The sequence below is a fragment of the Capricornis sumatraensis genome, chromosome 9 (genome assembly GCF_032405125.1).
Source record: "Capricornis sumatraensis isolate serow.1 chromosome 9, serow.2, whole genome shotgun sequence".
Classification (NCBI taxonomy): domain Eukaryota; kingdom Metazoa; phylum Chordata; class Mammalia; order Artiodactyla; family Bovidae; genus Capricornis; species Capricornis sumatraensis.
In genome coordinates, this window is record NC_091077.1 from 2,699,182 (window position 1) to 2,710,504 (window position 11,323).

The window sequence follows — 11,323 nt, forward strand, 5'->3', positions numbered from 1 at the left end:
ACCCCAATCCACCCTCTGTCAACTTAGACCTTCTTCCCTCATTGTCCAAGCCCCAAATGACCCCTCTTCCCATCTGGTACTCGTACACCCCAGGGGTGGTAGGTTCCAGGAGTTCACTGATCCTAGTTCTGGCTAGAAATCCAGAGACATTGCCCCTCCATCTGGTCATTGTTATAATAACAAATTCACTTGAAGGTTTGAAGCACCCCTGCCTTCATGGATGGACCTCTGTGGGGCCTTTGGTCCTGAGTCCCTAGATAACTTCTCAAGCCATATTTGAAGGGAGCGTTGGAATTCGCAGACCCCCAAGGTGGGCTGGGCCAAGGGGCCACAGTCCCTCTCCCAGGGCTTGTCTCTGTCTCGCCTCACATGTGCAGTCTCTTCTAGAGCCTCTCTGTGTTTATCTGTGTTTTTCTCCCTTTAGAACCTTTTCTCACTCTTCTCATCAGTTTTGAGTGGGACCCTGAAAATGCAAAAAAGCTCAAATAGCCAAAGCAATCCTGAGAAAGAAGAATGGAAATGGAGGAATCAACCTTCCTGACTTCAGACTATACTACAAAGCGACAGTCATCAAGACAGTATGGTACTGGCACAAAGACAGAAATATAGATCAGTGGAACAAAATAGAAAGCCCAGAGATAAAACCACACACCTATGGACATCTTTTCTTTGACAAAGGAGTCTAAAATATACAATGGAGAAAAGACAATCTCTTTAACTAGTGGTGCTGGAAAAACTGGTCAACCACTTGTAAAAGAATGAAACTAGAATGCTTTCTAACACCATACACAAAAATAAACTCAAAAATGGATTAAAGATCTAAATGTAAGACCAGAAACTATAAAACTCTTAGAGGAAAACATAGGCAGAACACTCTCTGACACAAATCACAGCAAGATACTCTATGACCCACCTCCCAGAGTAATGGAAATAAAAGCAAAAAGAAACAGTTTGGACCTAATTAAACTTAAAGCTTTTGCACAATGAAGGAAACTATAAGCTAGGTGAAAAGACAGCCTCCAGAATGGGAGAAGATAATAGCAAAGGAAGCAACTGACAAAGAATTAATCTCAAAAATATACAAGCAACTCCTGCAGCTCAATACTAGAAAAATGAACAACCCAATCAAAAAGTGGGCTAAAGAACTAAACAGACATTTCTCTGAAGACATACAGATGGCTAATAAACACATGAAAAGATGCTCAACATCACTCATTATCAGAGAAATGCAAATCAAAACCTCAATGAGGTACCATCTCACACCGGTCAGAATGGCTGCGATCCAAAAGTCTATAAACAGTAAATGGTGAAGAAGCTGTGGAGAAAAGGGAACCCTCTTACACTGTTGGTGGGAATGCAAACTAGTACAGCCACTATGGAGAACAGTGTGGAGATTCCTTAAAAAACTGGAAATAGAACTGCCATATGACCCAGCAATCCCACTGCTGGGCATACACACAAGGAAACCAGAATTGAAAGAGAAACGTGTACCCCAATGTTCATCGCAGCACTGTTTACAATAGCCAGGACATGGAAGCAACCTAGGTGTCCATCAGAAGACAAATGGATAAGAAAGCTGTGGTACATATACACAATGGAATATTACTCAGCTATAAAAATGAATACATTTGAGTCAGTTCTAATGAGGTGGATGAAACTGGAGCCTATTATGCAAGAGTGAAGTAAGTCAGAAAGAGAAACACCAATACAGTATATTAACACATATATGTATGGAATTTAGAAAGACAATAACAACAACCCTATATGCAAGACAGCAAAAGAGACACAGATGTAAAGAACAGATATTTGGACTCTGTGGGAGAAGGCGAGGTGGGATGATTTGAGAGAATAGCATTGAGACAAGTATATTACCATATGTAAGATAGATGACCAGTGGAAGTCTGATGCATGAAGCAAGGCACTCAAAGCTGGTACTCTGAGGCCACCCAGAGGGATAGGGTGGGGAGGGAGGTGGGAGGGGGTTCAGGATGGGGGGGACACATGTGCACATGTGGCTGATTCATGTCGATGTATGGCAAAAACCATTGCAATGTTGTAAAGTAATTATCCTCCAATTAAATACATTTTTTAAAAAGGAAAGACCCGGAAAAGCTGATGGAGGCTCTGGATGCCAGGATGGCAGAGTGGGCACAGGATATACCCTGAGCTGCAGTGGTTGGGCCAAGGCAGCCTCTGCCCTAGGACTGGGCATTTTTCCAACCAGGTTGGAGGGATTTTGCCATCCCTCTTGGGCAAGAGAGGGAGGTATGTAGTGGGAATCAGCCTTGCTGTGGCTTACTTCTGCCCTGTGGGGAGGGGGCTGGATGGGAAGAGAAAGCTGGAGTCAGAAAAAGGAGTGTCCCATGAAGAGGTTGACCTCCTTAGGGTCAGGGGAGGGTGCATCAGGATGGCCTGGACCCCACCAGGGAGTTCTGAGTGTGTCCATCAGCAGCCAGGCGGGCATCTCCCCACAGACCACATCCCATCTGCTAACTATTTCTCATCCCTTGGGGCAGGATTCTGAGACGGGTCTCATGCTAATTCAGGGGGCAGCAGTGTTGAGCCGTCTGCAGTCAGGGACACCTAGCTGTGAATTACTCAACTCTTTGGCCTTGGAGCCAGAAATGCCCTGTCTGTCCATGGGAGCCATAATCTGAGCATAGGCATTGTGAGGTTTACATAAAATGAGATTGACGCTTCATAACTGATCGTAGGGATGGTTGTGATTTACTTTGCAGCCCCTTCTGGGATCCTTCCCCAGGACATGGCCCATTTATCTAGAAGGCTGTCCACTCCAGCCCTAGGATGCTCATCGTACATGGTAGCTGAGGGGGGGTAATGCACATATATCTTTGTGCTTGATATCTTGGGATTTCCACTGGAGCAGTGCCTTCCTGCCCTGGTGAAAGGAGCTAACACACAGGGACATCAGGCTCAGCACTACCTACCTCTCTGGCCTTTCTGTCCCCAGTGTTTACATGTTGGGGTGCTCACTGCTTGTGCATTGAGAGTGGCTGTATCCAGCCCAGCTCAAAGGTCACCTTCTCTAAGATCAACTCCCTAAACCTGTTCGTTTATTGATGCATTTATTCTTTCAAAAAAATAGTTACTGAGCATCTAAAATGTACCAGGCTCTCCTCTCGGTTCTGGGCAATGAATAAGCAATGGATAAGACAAATAAACAAGACAGGTGTGGTCTCCATCCTCATGAAGGTTATAATCTGGAAGGGAGTCAGACAGAAGACAAGAAGGGAAGTGCTATATGGGAAATAAAGGGCTATGTGACTTTTTTAAAGTTGGTAGAGGGGACAGCCTGCAATAGGCCAGGTGGGTGACCTGTCAGCTGGCACCTGCAGGATGAATTGAAGCCACCTCTTCAGAGAGCCAGTCCAAGAGTCCTGTGCCCCTTTCCCACCTCTCAGCATCTGGCCTCTCTGCCTGCAAATCTCCTGAGCATGGGGGTGGTCCCTGTGTACCACGCCCTCTCATGACTCGCCCTGCAAGGCCCCCTGACTGGTCCGTCTCAGCAGCACCTTCCTCAGTGATGTGGCCCCTGTGGGTCAGAGAAATGTGTATGGAATGATTTACATCCTAATCAAGTTGTCACCAGATCACACATTTGGTTTAACCATCATTTCCCCAAGGAGAAAGCCAAAAACAAATAACAGGAAAATGGTACTATTTTCCTTGTGGTTTTATTTAATCATTTTTCAAGAGCTTCTTGTATGCCCTATGCATCCCTGCATTTGTGCCACATGCTCCCCAGGAGGAAAAGGCTCCTTGCCTGCTCCGTTTTCACAGACACAGACACTGCTATGCAGCAGACACTGATCCTGTTGCTTTACAAAGACTCCTGTGAATTCTCTCAACAACCCTGGGAAGTAGGTGCTGCCATCACCATGCTCCCCTGGGAGCTCAGTGACTTTCTCCAGGCCACACAGACAGAACAAGGGGTGGGCTGGGATTTGAAATCAATATATGGCAAAGGCAGCAGGTGGTAGCTGCTACCTTCTGTGCTTCTCACTGTCACAGACGAGTGAGCAGGCGAAAGAGGAGTCACTCAGGTGGGGTGACCCGAAGGCTGTCTTTTTTCATATGAGACTGGCTGTAAGACAGTGCTTTCTCCCTTGCTGAGGCTACTGTTCCTCCAGGTGAGCAGAGCTGGGGAGCTACAGTGAGGTTGAACTGGGCTTGATGACAATCCTGTACCCACCATTCTCAATATATATAGCAGCACATAGTAAAATACTATATGCAGGCACACGGCAAAGTATCCTGACTGTACAAAAAGGACATATGCAGTGGAAAAGAAGTGTCTGCCTTGTATCCAACATCCTCATCAGAGGCCGCCACTGCTCCCTGGGTCTCCCAGAAATATTCTACTTGTCTTCCTGCCCCAGCTTAGATAGTTTACACGTACTCTGCAGGCCACTTTTTCGCTTGACACATCTTGGAGGTGTAGCTTGTTTTCCAAGAGAACACACAGCTTTACCTCATGCTCTATGTAGGGCTGCCTGCCTGTGGCCCTGCAGTGGCCGTGTGTGGCTGCGCCATCACTTCCTTGGCGCCCTGCCAGGCCTCAGGCTGTCCCCAGTCTTCAGCTACCACAAACAGCGCTGAGTAATGATCTTCATACGTGCACACTTGAATCTCAGCACAGATATCTGCTTAGATACATTCCTAGAAGTGCAGAAGCTTGATCGCCAGATGTGTACATTTTAATTTGAGAGATTGCAAATTGCCTTCCAAGAGAGTGCACAAATTTAAACTATTATTGTCAAAAACTGATTGATCTTAACTGATTTCATAGGTAAAAAATGGATTCTCTCTGCAGCTCTTATTGCTGATGGAAGGGATTCCAGAAGGGAAATCTGACATGAATAGCAAGCAAGATTCCTAAGAAAGCAGCTTTGTATTCTATTTCATTATTTTTTAAAAAATAAGAGCCTCATGGAGGTGCTGGTTTATTTGCTCTCATCTGGTCGCATGCAGGGAAAGTGCAGCCAAGAGCAGAGGAGAGAAACAGTGCTTAAAAGAACTTACTGAACACATGTTGGTATGCTAGAGATTTCATGTTAAAAGTTAGATTTATGCCTTCTTGCGCAAAGACCTTGAAAACCACTTCTTGGCAACCCCTCTCACCACAGTAATCAACCAAACAGTGTCTGAGTGGCTGCCAAGCCTCCCAACTGGGTGTGGACACAGCTGGTGCTCCTGAGGGCCGGGACCCTTTAGCCGTTCCAGCTTGTTCCAGCCCATCAGGGACTGTGGAGCAGCTGTCAAGGCAGCCACAAGCAAGGAGGCTGTTGCAGATCTCAGAGCCAGAGATGTATATGTGCCTGACGTGAGTTCAGAAGTGAAGTGTGACCCAGAGGAAGGGGAATTACAGGGGGCAATTGGAGAGCAGAGCCATACAGCACTCTTTAGGAAGAGTATTTTGGATTTAAAAGAACTGGCCTGTGGATGGGCCTTTGTGTCATTAGCAGTGGCTGTTAGCTCTGTTTTGTGAGGTGCAGGTATAATTCTAGAACAATTCCCAAGGTGCCAGGAAAGTTTTGCAGTTTAAAAGATACGAAAATGGTTTAGTGAGTTGCTCCATCTCTCATAGCTATATGCTCTTTACATTGATTGGAATTTCACCATATCCCTCCAGGGAACTTCCTGCCTTTTTGTTTTTTTCCAGAAAAGTTAATATTATGAAAAGTTTTACCTAATCATAGATTTTGGTGATGGCTACACAACTCTGTGAATATACTTAAAAACCATTGTATTATACACTATTTCAAGTGTTTAATATTATGGTATGTGACTTATGAGAAATGCTGGGCTGGATGAGGTACAAGCTGGAATCAAGATAGGTGGAAGAAACATCAACAACCTCCAGTAGGCGGATGATACCACTCTAGCGGCAGAAAGTGGAGAGGAGCTAAAGAGCCTCTTGATGAAGGTGAAGGAGGAGAGTGAAAGAGCTGGCTTAAGGCTAAATATTTAAAAAAACTTAGATCATGGCATCCACTCCCATTACTGCATGGTAAATAGAAGGGGAAAAGTGGAAGTAGTGACAGGTTTCCTCTGCTTGGGCTCCAAAATCATGGTGAATTGTGACTGCAGCCATGAAATCAGAAGATGATTGCTTCTTGGCAGGGAAGCGATGACAAACCTAGGCAATGTGTTGAAAAGCAGAGACATTACTCTACTGGTAAAAGTCCGTATAGTCAAGGCTATGGTCTTCCCAGTGGTCAGGTACAGTTGTGAGAACTGGACCGTAAAGAAGGCAGAAGGCCAAAGAATTGACGCCTTTAACTGGTGCTGCAGGAGACTGCTGAAAGTCCCTTGGACAGCAAGGAGATCAAATCAGTCGATCTTAAGGGAGATCAGTCCTGAATATTCACTGCAATGACTGATACGGAAGCTCTAGTATTTTGGTCATCTGATGCGAACAGACAACTCATTGGAAAAGTCCCTGATGCTGGGAAAGATTGAGAGCAGAAGGAAGATAAATGGCTGGATGGCATCACCGGTGCAATGAACATGAACTTGGTCAAACTCCGGGAGATGGTGAGGGACAGGGAGGCCTCGTATGCTGCAGTCCATGGGGTCGCAAAGAGTCAGACATGACTGGGCAGCTGAAAAACAACAACATATGACTTGTATCCCAACGGTGGTGGTTTAGTTGCTCAGTCGCGTCCAACACCGTGCAACCCTGTGGACTGTAGCCTGCCAGGTTCCTCTGTCCATGGGGTTTCCCAGGCAAGAATACTGGAGTTGGTTGTTATTTTCTTCTCCAGGGGATCTTCCCAAACCAGGGATTGAACCTGGGTCTCCTGCATCGTAGGCAGGTTCTTTACCAACTGAGACATCAGGGAAGCCCCTGTATCGTAATAGAGCTGTTAAAAATTTACATTAAAAAGTAACGGTCTTTTTTTATATTTAAGCAAGTTGACAAAAATACATCTTCTGGCCAGACGTGTTTAGGTTTGAAGTGTAGGATAAATTGTGAGCTCTTGAAGCACAGATGCTTAGCTGGGGAAGTGCTTCTCACCTGACCTAGAAGACAAAAATAACTGACTACCAAAATTATCCTTGGCCATTTTTAAAAGGAAACATCTGTAACTGCTCAGAAAGCACACTGCACATGTTTTAAAATATAAATTCTGCATCTTAATACTTGTATGCAGATATATCCTATATACGGGAGCATCCAGCACCTAGAAATGCAAAATATAATGTTTAGCACTGTATAATTTTATCATCTTTTTTTGACTGAGTGTGTCTAGATTAATTTTAGCTAGTTAAATTTCATGTGATGTGACCCTTGTTACTGCTTCAGTTCCGTTCAGTTTAGTTGCTCAGTCGTATCCGATTCTTTGCAACCGCATGGACTGCAGCATACCAGGTCTCCCTATTCCTCACCACCTTCTGTAGTTTGCCCAAGTTCATGTTCACTGAATCGGTATGCTGTCCAGCCATCTTCTCTGTCCATCGCCAACTCCTGGAGCTTGCTCAAACTCATATCCATCAAGTCGGTGGAATATAATATTTACTTAATTGAAGTTTAATCATTCATTCAATTATACAGCATTGACTTGAATATAACCTAGAAACATTACAGAAATATCACATGAGTGGTTTGCTATATAATCATTATCAGTCCTCAGTTATATTTTGGCAGGTTGCCTTCTCCAAGGTTTATCTTTGGCAAATATTTTCTCCAGTTTTATTGAGATATAGCTGACATATAACATTGTGTAAGTTTAAGGTACACAATATCAGTTCAGTTCAGTTGCTCAGTTGTGTCTGACTCTTTATGACCCCATGGACTGCAGCACACTAGGCTTCCCTATTCATCACCAATTCCCAGAGCTTGCTCAAACTCATGTCCTTCGAGTCAGTGATGCCATCCAACCATCTCCTCCTCTGTCATCCCCTTCTCCTGCCTTCAGTCTTTCCCAGCATCAGGGTCTTTTCCAATGAGTCAGTTCTTTGCATCAGTTGGCCAAAGTATTGGAGCTTCAGCTTCAGCATCAGTCCTTCCAATGAATATTTAGGACTGACTGGTACACAACATAGTGATTTGTATATGTATATAGGTATTGGTATGTGTTATATATGTGTCTGTTTACGTATGTACATGGGCTTCCCAGGTGGTGCTAGCAGTAAAGAACCTGCCTGCCAGTGAAGGAGACATGAAAGATGTGGGCTTGATCCCTGGGTCAGGAAGATCCTCTGGAGGAGGGCGTGGCAAAACCCACTCCAGTATTCTTACCTGGAGAATCCCCATGGACAGAGGAGCCTGGTAGGCTACAGTCCGTGGGGTTGCAAAGAGTCAAACATGACTGAAGCAACTTAGCAAGCATTCATGCATGTATATACATATTGCAGAATGATTACCCCCAGTAAGATTAATTAACATTCATCACCTCACATAATTTAATTTTTTCACTGTGATAACAGCATTTAAGATCTACTGTCTTAACAACTTTGAAATATACAATGGAATATTATTAACTGTAGTCACCATGCTGTACATTACATCCACAGAATTAATCTTATAACTGGAAGTTTGTACCTGTGGACCACCTTCACCTAATTCCCTCACCCCTCACCCCCTACCTCTGGAAAATCACTAATCTGATTTCTTTATTCATGAGTTAGTTTTTTTTAGATTCTATATATAAGTGAGATCATACAATATTTGCCTTTCTCTGTCTGATATAGTTCACTTAGCATATTGCCCTTAAGATTCATATATACATGTCACAAATGGCAGGATTTCTTTCTTTTTTATGGCTGGATGATATTCCATTAATATTACATATATATGTTCCACAGTTCCTGTGTTCATTCATCCATTCAATGGACTCTTAAGTTAATACAGATTTGTGGTCATTTTATTTAGCATCCCTGGCGGCTCAGACAGTAAAAGAATTCACCTGTAATGCAGGAGACTTGGGTTCAGTCCCTGGATTGGGAAGATCCCCTGGAGAAGGGAATGGAAATTCACTCCAGTATACTATTCTGGAGAATTCCATGGACAGAGGAGTCTGGCAGGCTACAATCCATGGGGTATCAAACAGTCGGACACAACTGAGCAACTAACCCTTGTGCAAATAACTGTGCATTTATTGAACAAGGACCATGTGCCAAGACACTAAGAAATATAAAGATAGAAGCACCTGCCTGTGACTCTGTCAGGAGATTTAGATGTCTCAGGATGTAAGAGCACTGGGCAGCCACCAGAGCAAGCAAACACTTCTGGCCAGGGCCCGGATAAGCCTGCCCCAGAAGGTGGGGTTGGAGCTGAACTGTGAGAGAGGCAAGTAGGGCAAAAGGACAGAGAGATGATGTTTTGGAACACTCCCAGAGCCAGACATACACAGACCTAGGGTTCATAGTCTCAAGCACTGGAGTGGAGGAGTTTGAAAAGAACCGTCATGATGACTGTTTTTTTCTATTTGGGAAAATCTTGTTTTGATATATGAATGCTGAAAATAAAGCCAAACAAAATCTTCTGACTGGTAGACCTTCCTTGATGATGAGGATTCCCTGTGGGGCCAAGAGATGATTTGATGCTTGCTGTTCATGACCAAGATAATCACAATGGTGTGATCACTCACCTAGAGCCAGACATCCTGGAATGTGAAGTCAAGTGGGCCTTAGAAAGCATCAACTACGAAGAAAGCTAGTGGAGGTGATGGAATTCCTGTTGAGCTATTTCTAATCCTGGAAGATGATGCTGTGAAAGTGCTGCACTCAATAGGCCAGCAAATTTGGAAAACTCAGCAGTGGCCACAAGCCTGGAAAAGGTCAGTTTTCATTCCAATCCCAAAGAAAGGCAATGCCAAAGAATGCTCAAACTACCTCACAATTGCACTCATCTCACACGCTAGTAAAATAATGCTCAAAATTCTCCAAGCCAGAGATGGGAATACCAGACCACCTGACCTGCTTCTTGAGAAATCTGTATGCAGGTCAGGAAGCAACAGTTAGAACTGGACATGGAACAACAGACTGGTTCCAAATAGGAAAAGGAGTATGTCAAGGCTATATATTGTCACCCTGCTTATTTAACTTATATGCAGAGCACATCATGAGAAATGCTGGGCTGGAGGAAGCACAAGCTGGAATCAAGATTGCCGGGAGAAATATCAATAACCTCAGATATGCAGATGACACCACCCTTATGGCAGAAAGTGAAGAAGAACTAAAAAGCCTCTTGATGAAAATGAAAGAGGAGAGTGAAAAAGTTGGCTTAAAACTCAACATTCAGAAAACTAAGATCATGGCATCCGGTCCCATCACTTCATGGGAAATAGATGGGGAAACGGTGGAAACAGTGTCAGACTTTAATTTTGGGGGCTCCAAAATCACTGCAGATGGTGATTGCAGTCATGAAATTAAAAGACGCTTACTGCTTGGAAGGAAAGTTATGACCAACCTAGACAGCATATTAAAAAGCAGAGACATTACTTTGCCAACAAAGGTATATCTAGTCAAGGCTGTGGTTTTTCCAGTGGTCAAGCATGGATGTGAAAGTTGGACTGTGAAGAAAGCTGAGCGCCGAAGAATTGATGCTTTTGAACTGTGGTGTTGGAGAAGACTCTTGAGAGTCCCTTGGGCTGCAAGGAGATCCAACCAGTCCATCCTAAAGGAGATCAGTCCTGGGTGTTCTTTGGAAGAACTGATGCTAAAGCTGAAACTCCAGTACTTTGGCCACCTCATGCGAAGAGTTGACTCATTGGAAAAGACTCTGATGCTGGGAGGGATTGGGGGCAGGAGGAGAAGGGGATGACAGAGGATGAGATGGCTGGATGGCATCACCGACTCGATGGACATGAGTTTGGGTGAACTCTGGGAGTTGGTGATGGACAGGGAGGCCCAGTGTGCTGCGATTCATGGGGTCGCAAAGAGTCGGACACAACTGAGCGACTGAACTGAACTGAACTGATTGTATAACAGTAGTGCTTGTTGAATGTAATGCTCCAAGCCACAAGGCCAAGTGGAAAGTGGAACTAAGGCCCCAGCCCCTGCTCCTGCCCGTGGTGGGAGGCTGAGGTGATCTCCTTACCATTCTTCCTAGGGGTGTTTGGTGCAAACCAAGCAGTTCACATAGCGGGGACTGCCAGGTGTCCCTAGGCAGTTGCTTTGTTTTGCTGATCTTTTCTATTATAAATGCTGCCACAGTGGACGATGTCTTCTACAAGTATGTCCAGCGGAGAAATCGTGGAATCGCAAGGCCGTGCTGTGTGTGCGTGTGTTCTTCACAGGCTTCATGGGTTCTTCAGTCACTGCAGGAGGACCGCTTCCGTGCCCTTCTAGAAGC

At 44.6% G+C, this 11,323-nt stretch overlaps 1 non-coding gene across 1 annotated transcript; it reads right to left on the reverse strand.

Annotated features, from left to right (window-relative positions):
* Positions 1 to 6,794: 6,794 nt before the first annotated feature.
* Positions 6,795 to 6,866, reverse strand: TRNAR-ACG (transfer RNA arginine (anticodon ACG)). Its single transcript has one exon. It is a non-coding gene; the product is annotated as a tRNA-Arg (tRNA).
* Between the last annotated feature and the right edge of the window lie 4,457 nt (positions 6,867 to 11,323).